Raw genomic sequence first — 12046 nt, 5'->3', positions numbered from 1 at the left:
ATTGCTACGTCCTAGTTTGTTACTTTCTAGTATCTCATACAGACTCATGTAGATTGTAGGCTGAAGGAATTAAAGCAGATCATGGTTGTAATTTTAACAGCTGAAATCAATAATATATCAGTATTCCGGTATCAACCTGCAGGCCGCATTAAGTGAAGGTGGGGGCCGCATGTGGCATTGGGGTGGGGTATTCATATGCCAATATCGTGGCGGCCAATGGCATTGTAATACTAAACAATAGGATCCAATGGTGATGTTAATGTGAAAAAAGAACAGGAAAACTAATTATAACATTTTTTTTAAAATGATTTAAAGAATGTTGCCAAAAAGCTACACTGGGCCTTGCAGGGTTAAACCAAGATATTGCCCAAAATAAGGACGCTGTGGTTAAGGCTTGGTTCCATTTTGTGTAGCAGAGTCTTTCCAGTGAGCCAACATACAGTACAGCACATGTACAATAGCTGCTGGCTCTGTTTAACCCGAATGGAACATAGTCTTGGTATCACTGGTATAGGAATGGAGCGATATTTTTGTATATCGTGATAAAAAAACACCCACGATAATCGTATCGTGGAGATTTAATTTATCGTGATATCGTCCTCCATCATGCACTGGGATCAATTCTCCTTTTTATTTGCTGAGCTGCATATCCGGTACCACTTAAACCCTCTATTGGTAAGAGGTACTTATCATATACGTACTTGATACAGTCTTTTTTTTTCACTTTCTATCAAATGTCTTTGCCAAAAAATTGCCGATCTACAATCTACATCGGCTATTTTTTGGCAAATGTTCTGCCCCAGGATAATGGATTTTGATTATCGCGATAATATCGTAAATAACGATTTCTTTTGTCACAATAATCATGATATTATTTATTTATTTGCGGATACTTGTGCATACTTCCTACATTTGACTCGTTACTAGGAAGGCAACGGCCCATGAAATGAACCACTCTCACCGCCATCGATGTTCTCGAAACGTTTCAATACAGCAATGTATTGATATTAAAATAAAAATGAACTTTGTAATTGCAGTGATATTAACTGTTAAAAAAAGCATTTTCAATACTTGTAGTACTTGTAATACTATACTCCAGTACTTTCAACTCAATCATTCATGACTGAGCAACTTTCAATTGTAGCTGATTCATATTTTGATATATCATTTCTTAATAATACTTTGTCCATGTTCACACTGTCCACCACTACTGCTGTTAAAAAGGTCTATTGTAGAACGTAGCGGACAGGGAGAGTTGAGACTGATCATGAGGTGCTAAAAACTGTGAAGTCTTATGCCTAGTTTATGCTCTGGTGCCATGACCGAGTGCTCTTGGCCGAGAGCGGCCTCCAATAGCAGACCTCCAAGCTCTCAGCGCGTGGCGCCCGGGGTGCGCTGACAGCTTGTAGGTCTGCTATTAATTCTCGGGCACTGGACGAAGTATGAACCGGGCTCTAATGAGGCTAACTATACTGCTCCTGTAAATTGTAAAGTAGTGTACCATTTTGTTCAAAGTGATATATTATAGTGACTTCATTTTAAATTTAAGGCAATTTCCTGCACACTTTAAATAATTTGGGGAACCCCCTGGGGGTCCCGACCCACAGGTTGAGAACCATTGCTTTAAAGGACCATCAAGCACAACTGAAAGGGGGAGTTAATTTGATTTCCTTTGTTGATGCATAAGATCATTATTCATTATCGTCGCTGTCGGGTGGAAACCTTGTATGTTCAAAGACGTTACCTCTTCAGGCAATGGGGAAAAAAAGAACCAATGTAGGCTAAATAAAATGTCAGAAATGACATTTTGAGTTGACAACAGAGTTTTTCGGGGGTTGAATACGCCTCAAAGTGAAACCACCCTTCAGAGTGGACATCTTTGAATACGCTCCGGCCTCGTGTTTCCATATAACCGGGCTAAACGGGGAATCCGCAAAACGTGTGATGTCATGGCTCACGTCGGCTCACACGGTGCAGAGCCGTGGAGCCACGTTGCATCGGTGAATGCAAACAAACAGGCCGTGATAGGAAGTAGCCATATCATGGCATGCACACTACAGCGTTTTCAATCACTGATTCGTCTCTGTTTAAACGCAGAATAAAAAGTGACAACGCAACGGCACGTTGACGTTTTCTGTTCGGATCGTTGGCGTGTAAAGTGAGCCCGAGTCACAGGCTGCTGTTTTTAATCTTCCATATACAAACCCACAGACACGCGTAACCACTTTCAACCTGGCTTTAAATGTTGGGCATGCCGTCATGGGCGAATCTTTTCAAATGTTAAAACTTTCCGAAAACGGTTCAAATAGCTGAATGTATGACGCACCGCGCGTCACATTGCAAGGCATCACATTGAAAGATGAGATGTTGGACTGGAGATACGAGGTTTCTGCCCGACACTGACGATGATATATTATTGAAATATCGTTGGAAACGTACTGCTTATGTAAACAAATGTATTAACCATGCACCATTGTACGGTGTGGAGAAAAAATAAGTTTTGTATTATTTGTATATCAGTCTGGCCGGTCAGAGCCGCACAGAAATATACTTTTATATACTTCTACGACCCTTGAACCTATCCTATTGATATCATGTATTTAATTTGACTAGATCGACTGGTGATTCACCAATCACCAGTAATACCCAAGGGACTCTTTGATGTAAAGAACATATTTATTATATAAGTGCTGTCACCGTATACAAATGGGGGAAGCCTACACCTTATATTTCTAAGATACACAGGATCGATGCAACTCTGAAAGTGTACAAATGTAATTAAATGAACACTCAGTGGAGTTTACTTTGTCTATTTCTCTGTGCAGCGGCCTGTGGGTGAGATTTTCTTTTTTAAATGTAGGCCTATCACTGTAAAACATTCATTTGTTGCTACTGACATTAAAGAATGTTACAATGTATTTATTTATGTATTTATTTATTTATTTTATGGTGATATTAAATAAAAACCATCCTGAATGCTGTCAGCCCTCTTATTTATTTCCAGATTGATTGATGGATTGAATACTTTATTAGCAGTTTAAAAAAACAATGCAAGGTCTGCTAAGAGGATTTCAAACCCAAGAATTGGGGTCCTTTGCACTCAATTAATGAAAAATGTTTAATATGTAGATTCATAGACTTTTGAATTGCTAGAATTTTGAATCATTTTTTGGGGAAAAACTAAAACAATACAAATCCATGTTATAAAATCTTTTCAGATGGGGTCTGCAGACAAATATATTCCGATTTATGGGTCCTTGAGATGAAAACGTTTGAGAACCACTGGATTAAGCTTCATATTATGTAAATTCAGCTCTAGAGGGAACACTGTTGCAATGGTGTTGAGCAGGTTTCAGAGGTCATGAAACTGAAAAAAGTAAAACAGAAAAACTGCAGTGTCTCTGTAGAGCAGGGTTCCCCAATAGGCGGCCCGCGGACCATTTGCGGCCCGCGGGGGTTACTGTCTGGCCCCCACCAACCCCAGTAATAATGGTGTTATAAGAGCAGCAACAACACTAGTAGGCTGTTTTCACTACTTTAAATCATTCTTAAAATGATAAATGCAAAACGAACGGTTTTGGACATAGGCCTACAAGATTTTCACCCGACAACGACGATATCTGAACTGTCGCTGGAGTAGCGGGAACGCCACAGCCGCCCCCTGCAATGTTGTGGCCCTCGGCTTGGTACCCTAGACATAATTCGGCCCTTGGCTAAAACTAATTGGGGAACCCTGCTGTAGAGGGAATGTGCATGCATAAAGTGAATAGCAAATCGAGTGGCAAAGTGAGTTTAACATCGTTTAACGTTGTTTAATGCAGTCATAAGGACTTTTCTGATGTATGGGCTGTCAAGGACAGAAAGTATTCTATTTCTTTTTTGCCACTCAGTAGGCGTTCCCACATAACTTCCGGGTATGATGATGATGTCATGCGCATACCCTGTATACAGCCATACTCTAGATCATTGGTTCTCAAAGTGGGGTCCAGGGACCCCCAGGGTTCCTTGAGGGAGTTCCAGGGGGGTCCCCAGCTAAACGATAATTCGGAAACCAAATGGACTCTTTTGGGTCTGTAACTCAAACGCAAAATAGAAACAAATGGAGTGGACACTCATGGGTCCATTTGGTTCCATTTGTACACTCTCAGAGTTAAATTAACATTGGTTTTACAATATAAATTGGGGTAGATAGAGATGCCATTAAATGACAGACAAACGTATACACACACACACACACACACACACACACACACACACACACACACACACACACACACACACACACACACACACACACACAGTAACACAGCGTGTGTGTGTGTGTGTGTGTGTGTGTGTGTGTGTATATATGTGTATATATATATATATATATATATATATATATATATATATATATATATATATATATATATATATATATATATATATATATCTTTATATATATATATATATATATATATATATATATATATATATATATCTTTATTTATGTATTTATTTATTTGACTGAGCAACATTTGTAGTTTAGTAATACATTTGACCATGGCTACTGTAACTGTACATTTGACCAATTGACCTACTGGGGTTGAATAGTTACTTTGTCCACCAGTCACATGACATAAGGCGCCTTTTCAGTTTGAATGGTGAGTGACGCTGCTGTGTGTGCTGCATCAATCTGCTCCTCTCCGCCGGCACACACTGTACATCCCATGCTCCAGAGGGACTGTCGTGCTCTCATTGGCTACGGTATAGTTTCTCTGGCAACCGGCTGTCAGAATCAGATTGATTGATTGAAGAATGTATTATAAGTTTGCAATAGGAACAAAAAGTACAGTTTCATTACAACACAAATGACTGGTACAAGGTCAACTAAAAGGAGATCCTAGTAAGCTTTACGGCTTATTTACACAGGAACCACTTTATGGTGGTATAGCTGGAGAATGAATTAGAGCCTTGTTTAGTATTAAATCTAGGTTGAACATTAGTGGAGCTGCCTCTGGTGTTGTGATCGTGGACATCCTTGACCTTTATAGGAAGTAGTTTGTCAGGTACATAATATATTAGTGGTGTAGTGTATCTTGTACACCAGGGGCCAGTTGCACCACCAGAACGTAAGTTCTGCCCTAAGTTAGGGAGTAAAGTCCTTACTAGAGGCTTAGTAACTACTAGTTAGTTTGTAACTAAGTGAGTTACTAACAGGTGTTGCACCACGACTGCTTAAGGCATAACGTAACTAGTAATGCGTAGACTGTTCCTAAAGTAATGTATAGTCGCATAAAATGACGTCATAGCTCCCGAATCCAATGAAAACGAACTGTTTCTCGTAAGGAAATAAAGCTTGTATCGTCTTTTGTCAACAGAGAGCTCCGTCTCTCCACTGGCATGTAGCCTACACAAGTCACTGATATGCGTGCACAGGGTGAGCGCATTCCTGCGCACTGCCCTGCAAACGGATTGTATCACAAATTATATTGGCTTCATACATTTTCCCCTGTAGTGAAGTAATACAGGGCAACGCATATTTGGAGACACAGGGGAGAGAGCACACCGTTCAATTCGCTGTTGTGCTGTATATGCAGTGGTTGAAAAGTACTCAAATTAATTAAAAAAGTATCAATCCTGCAATATAGAAATACTATTAATAGCAGACACATCGTGAGCTTGTAGATCGGCTATTTTCAAATGTCCGAAATGTATAGGGCTTAATGTATGTTTTAAACAGATGGGTCGTTTCATTGTTGAATTAATTAAATAGCTGATATAATATTGTCTGCCACGTTAGTAGTGAAGTTAGGTTACTTAGTAAAGACTTAGTGCTGCCCAAGGGGTGGTGTAAATATTTAGTTGTTACTTAGAGATACGTAAGAACAAATTTGTGTGGTGCAACACCTGACATTTTAGTAATGCGTAAGTCTTGACTTAGAAGCCATTTACGTTACAACTAGGCTACGTTATAACTTAGTAGCAGCTGGTGCAACCCCGCCCTGGCCCATTGAATCCAGTATATCCAGTATAACCAGAATCCAGTATAAATATGTTGATTTTGGAGATAAGAGGGCGCCAGAGTTAAGTCTTGGTGAACAATGAACAAACCTATATTTGCAAAAAAGATATCGAGCAAAAAATATATGTAAGCCTACTGTTACAAATAATATAGCCTACAATAAGATATGTCAACAGCAAACAGTAAGCCTACACATTTGTGAGGAGGATAGAGAAATCATAGGCTATAAACCACTAGGCTATATTACGCTTATTATAGCAGTGGACCACTGCTATTGCCTAATGCCTAATGGTTGATGTACTTAATTACTTTACACCACTGCCAGTGGTGTAAAGTAAATAAGTAGGCTACATTTACTCAAGTACTGCACTATAACATTGTTATGTATTTTTACTTTATTGGAGTAGCGGGGTCTTCAACAGGGGGTCCGCGACCCATAGGGGGTCCGCGGAGGTACTGCAGGGGGTCCGCGAAATTATTCCTTAAAAAGAAAAAAGAAAAAAATCTTTTTTTTTGCTAGGTTTTTTTTTGTGCCATTTTTCACATTTATGTAAAAAAATGAATCATGATTCTATCCATTTTGAATAGCTTGAATACATGATTACTATGCCATGACAGATTGGTGATATTATTGACATTGGTTCTCAGTTAATAAGTAGTATGTTTAGTAGTGGGGGGAGAGCCTGCACGATTGTAACGTTTTTCACATTTCAATATTTTACTCAGAGATTCTTTCACCTACATATGTAATATTTTCAGGCAAAGGACTTACACATGTCTGCTATCATAAACCACTTCAAGTTTTTCATTTGATAAAACAGGTCATGAGTTATTAAACCGAGAGTGGACGCTGTTCCGATGTTACATTTGAAGCCCACACGGGATTGATTGTAACAGCATGATTTACAAATGTAACACAGCTAAAGAACCTTGTTTAAATCAATTATATTTCATTCAAGCAACTCTTTTACATTGTTTTCATACCAAGGGTGTGATAAGATACTATATCATACTTTAGGAAAATATTAAATATTAGGCCTACATGATGTACCAGTTTAAGCGTTTGAGTGAATTCCATGGGAAAATACATTGATAACCTAAATAAATAGCAAGTTTGATTAATGCAACATGTTATACATCCCTAATCTGACTTAAAATACACTGTAGGGCCTAATTGAATGTCAGCTGACTGAACACAATATTGGCCAATAGGTCAAATATTTCAATATGATATTATCATGTTAAATTGTGTTACAATTGAACCGTTTTGGCACCCCTGCTTTGACATTGCCTACAGAACAGAACTAACATGCATAGCAAGTTAAAACGATGTAAACTAATGAAGAACAGATACATGCAGACAGCCATCTAGATTTTATCTCAGCAACATTAAAGAAAAGATTTGCAGACCAAAGATACTCAAGGTGAAAATTTTTACGCATTTTGAGAAATACCAGTTTTTCTGCAATAACTCTGTCTAGGCTGGATACAATAATAGTTCTTACTTCCTGGAGACGTTCATTACGGCCCTGGTCACATACTGATGCGATGCCGTCATGATGGCATTGACCAATCAGGAGATAATGTGCTTGTTACAATTATGAAGCGTTACAATTGAGGCGGCTCTCCCCCTACGGCCCACCCTGCACGCTGTAACTTGTAATATGTCGTAGCCCCGACCCCCCCACCCTACGAGGTGGTAGGGGGTCCCTGCTCCATCTCCCCATCAGTTTGGGGGTCCCCGGCCTGAAAACGTTGAAGACCCCTGCATTCCCAATTTTCAGGAGGCCTATGACCTTGGATTTATCACAACACATTGTGAGCTTGTATATAGATCTGCTATAGTTTCTAAAGATTTTATTTTATAAATTTGAAAACTTGAAATGGGACATTCTGCACAATGAGTAGGCTACTTTATTACTTTTGTACATTTTGATACCAATACTTTTGTACTATGCAAATAATGCAAATAATAAAATAAAGAATCCCAGACTTTTGAGCCTACTTGTAACAGGGCATTTCTCCATTGAAGTATTGATACTTTACTTGAAGTAAAACATGAGTAGGCCTAGCCTACTTTCCCCACCACTGATTCTAGGCCAGGGGTCTCCAGGGGGTCCGACCGGGACCCCTAGGGGGTCCTCAGAGTTACTACAGGGGGTCCTCCAAATCTTCCAATCCTTTTTATATTAAGAACTTGAACCCTAGTGTCCATATTTCTGAGAACTGTAGCCAAAAATAGCAGATCTACAAGTTCACAACGCCTCGCGCTGCGAGGCGCTGTGAGCTTGTAGATCGGCTATTTTGGGCAAAGAGGGGAAAAAGAGCACACTGAGTACAGTGTGAAGGTCAAGTTTATTATGTATTGACGGATCAAGTGGTTAAATATCTGAAAACACAAATTGTCATGAATCCAAAATACACTGATGGTCGTGCTGTCAAACAATGAAACTATATAATGGAATCTATGAACAGTTTGTGGGGGTCCCTGCTTCATCTCTCTCTCAACTAAGGGGTCCTTGGCCTGAAAACGTTGAAGACCCCTGCTCTAGCTAGCCTATTAATAGGTTTTAGTGGCTGCAGGCTAAAGCAGGACACAGCTACTACAACTCAAATGAGCTAGAGCCAGCGGTCGCCATGGCAACCAACCAGCCAACCAGCCAATCACAGCGCGGCGGTCCCTCCGGACCATGGGACGGTGACCTGTGTGTGTGTGTTCACTTCCTGCCGTTCCTCCGTGTCCCGTCCATCACAACTTCTTTACAGTACATTCAACACGCTACTCCAGCGTCCAACTTCATTCTGCTTTCATGAACATAAAAGGTACTTTTATTATCCACCTACAGCTCTCAACACTCATTATACTAGTTATTATTTCATAATTATTCCGTAAACACGGCGGGTGTGTGTATATGTCTTCCCTGTAGCTGCTCTGCGTGTCCTTTAGCGCGTCTTTAATCTTAATCTTAAAGGTTTATTGACATAAGAGTGGACGGGGTCTCAAGTCAAGACCTTCCCAGTCTATTTTCTGCCGCAGCAGATTATGATAGAACACAGAGCGGTAGTCTAGACTAGTCCTGGTACCTATAAATAGGACGTGGTCGTATAATAATGTATACCTGACTAGGCTGCATGCATGCAAATATTCATATACTGTGTGTGTGTGTGTGTGTGTGTGTGTGTGTGTGTGTACGTGCTTTGGGATTGATTGATTGATTGATTGATTGATTGATTGAAGACTTTATTAGAAGTTTGCATAGGAAAAGGTGCAGTTTCATGACAGTACAGTTCACTGGTACAAGGTGAACCAAAAGGAGATCCTAGAAAAGCACTTGGATTATTTACACAGGAAACCATTTGAGTGTCTCATATAACATTGAATGACAGGCGGATAGAACACAGTACTATGCAGTTGATATAGTAAGAAAAAAAAAACATTTGGAGAGAATCTTTAAAAAAATACAGCAGATCTACAAGCTCACAATGTGTTATGATAAAACCAGATTTGGAGAGTACAGTTGAGTACTCTTGATATGAATGTAAATTGACAACACGTGTGAATGTCGTGCATGTGTGTGTAGCTGTCAACCAGATGTTGTGTGGAGAGGATACTGTAGGATAGGGCACTGCTGCAAAGTTAATGTAATGTTGTTTAATCATTATTTAGACATACTGTAGAGGTGTAGATCAGCTGATCTACAAAATAGCTTGTAGATCAGCTATTTTCAGATAATTTCATCCCTCAGAAAAGGGATGCTAGGGTCCAAGTGGTTACTGTAAAGAGAAAAATCACACCCAATGTGAAGTGAGCGGTGGTCGTGCTTGCATAACGTCTTCGATTGGTAATTGGTGATGTAATACAGGCTACACACACACACACACACACACACACACACACACACACACACACACACACACACACACACACACACACATTGCTATGGCAAAACGCTGAGGAAAACACATTGCTATAGCAAAACGCTGAGGAAAAGTGTCTACAGATAGTGGCTACAGATAATTGGTGATGTAATATGATGTAATATGGCTACACACACACACACACATTGCTATGGCAAAACGCTGAGGAAAACACATTGCTATGGCAAAACGTTGAGGAAAACTGGCTACAGACACACGTCGCACAGCCACTCTTAGGAGCGGTATACCACCGCTCAAAAAAAAGAAAATCACACAAAGATTTTGTGGCACCCCTGTATTAACTCTGAGGACGCCCTAAAGGTACCGGAACCCTTCCCTTGACCCCTGGGAGGTGGAATGCTGAGGTGGAGCGCCACACCTACTGTACCATCAGATCTCAGGAATAGTTACCATACAACTTGCCACACTCAAGCCATGCTACTCATATGTTGAGTTGTGATACTTCATCCAAATGCAATTGTGATGTTGGTCTCACTGCTTAGATGTCCTTGTATTACTAGTAAGACGCCTCAGGGCGACAGGCGAGGTCGCGCCACAGTGATGTGGACGTCAGGGTGTGGACATCAGGGATGTGGACATCAGGGATCTCCATATATGGGCATAAAAGGGATTTGTTCCCCTGGCATCACAGGGATCTCCAATGCTCCATATCTCCATATATGGGCATTAAGGGGTTTGTTCCCCCTGATATCACAGGGATCTCTCTAACAGGGCATCAATTATATTGATGACACCAGGGAACTCCATAAATAAAAGGGATTCTGTTAGTGTGACATCACAGTGAAGCCAGAGCATGATGTCAGAGCGGCAAACCCATTCTGTTAGTGGTTCCCCTGACATCACAGTGACATCAGAGCATGATGTCAGAGCGGCAAACCCATAGACCGTAAAAATGTGCACACGTCCAGACAGACGGACACGGACAAGCTGTGACATTTCTCATAGTAAACCGCGACCTTAGGTCGCAATAAGGTCCACTGTGCCATAATCCACATAAAAAAAAAAGCTGTGAGGCGTTTGTGAGCTTGTAAATCTGCTATTTTCGACAAAGAGGTTTGCTGTAAGAGGGGGAAAAAGAGCAGACTAAGTACAGAGTGAAAGGTCAAGTTTATTAAGTATTGACGGTTCACGTGGTTAAATATCTGAAAACACACATTGACATGAATACAAAATACCCAGACGATCGTGCTGTCAAACAATGAAACTATATGGAAGCTATGGAAAGGTTGTGGGGGTCCCTGCTTCATCTCTCTCTCAACTAAGGGGTCCTAGAACACCAATATCAGAAGAGTGTTTTGATTTAGACAAGAATATGTGTCACAGTTAAGAAGAATGACAAGGACACGTCAGAAAGTCTTCCCTACTCCTTTAATTTAACTCTTGCGAGTGCACACACATTTGTAAACGACAGTTAGAGTTTCAAACGGATATAAATGTAACACAAGAGGATTCGAGTCGCTTCTTTTAATACATCCACGATCCATAGCAGCTTTCAAGAGGGGAAACATTCCAGTAGTTCAACTGTGGCGAGAGAGAGAGAGAGAGAGAGAGAGAGTGGAGAGTGTTGTGGCATGGGGAGAAATGAGTCACACAGGAAAGTGGCTCATTTCTGCCTGCTGGGTTTGTCCTTTTTCCTGAAGAAGGAGAAAAAAAAAGAAAGAGAGAGAGAGAGAGAGGCCCTGTGCCCACTGTGTGTTCATCTGCTGCCAACAAGGAGCCCCTCCCTCCCTGGCATCTCTATGTTGCATTCTTCGCTCTAAGTCTTTGTCTTCCCTTGTTTTCAAGGGTTTCTTCAGCTGCTTCTACTTAAACGTTTTATATATTATCTTTTTTTAAGTCATAGAATGTAACTTTGCCCCGTGTTTACATAAAGAAACCTATAATTTCCCCCTCTATGCCAGAAGTCATCTTGAGCCACTGGAGTGGTGTGGTGGTGGTAAGTTAACCCTGCAGAAACACACTGCCATCTTGCTGTATTTCGGGGGTTTTCACTGTTTGTTTTGGTAGATGGGGACACCAAAATACCAAGCGAGATGGCACTGACAGTGTGTTTTTGCAGGTAAACACACTACTCCACTGTGGCTGATGACTGCTGGAGGAAAA

This window comes from Nannobrachium achirus, assembly GCF_963921795.1.
Source record: "Nannobrachium achirus genome assembly, chromosome: 20".
Taxonomy (NCBI): Eukaryota; Metazoa; Chordata; class Actinopteri; order Myctophiformes; family Myctophidae; genus Nannobrachium; species Nannobrachium achirus.
This window is presented reverse-complemented; position numbering follows the sequence as displayed.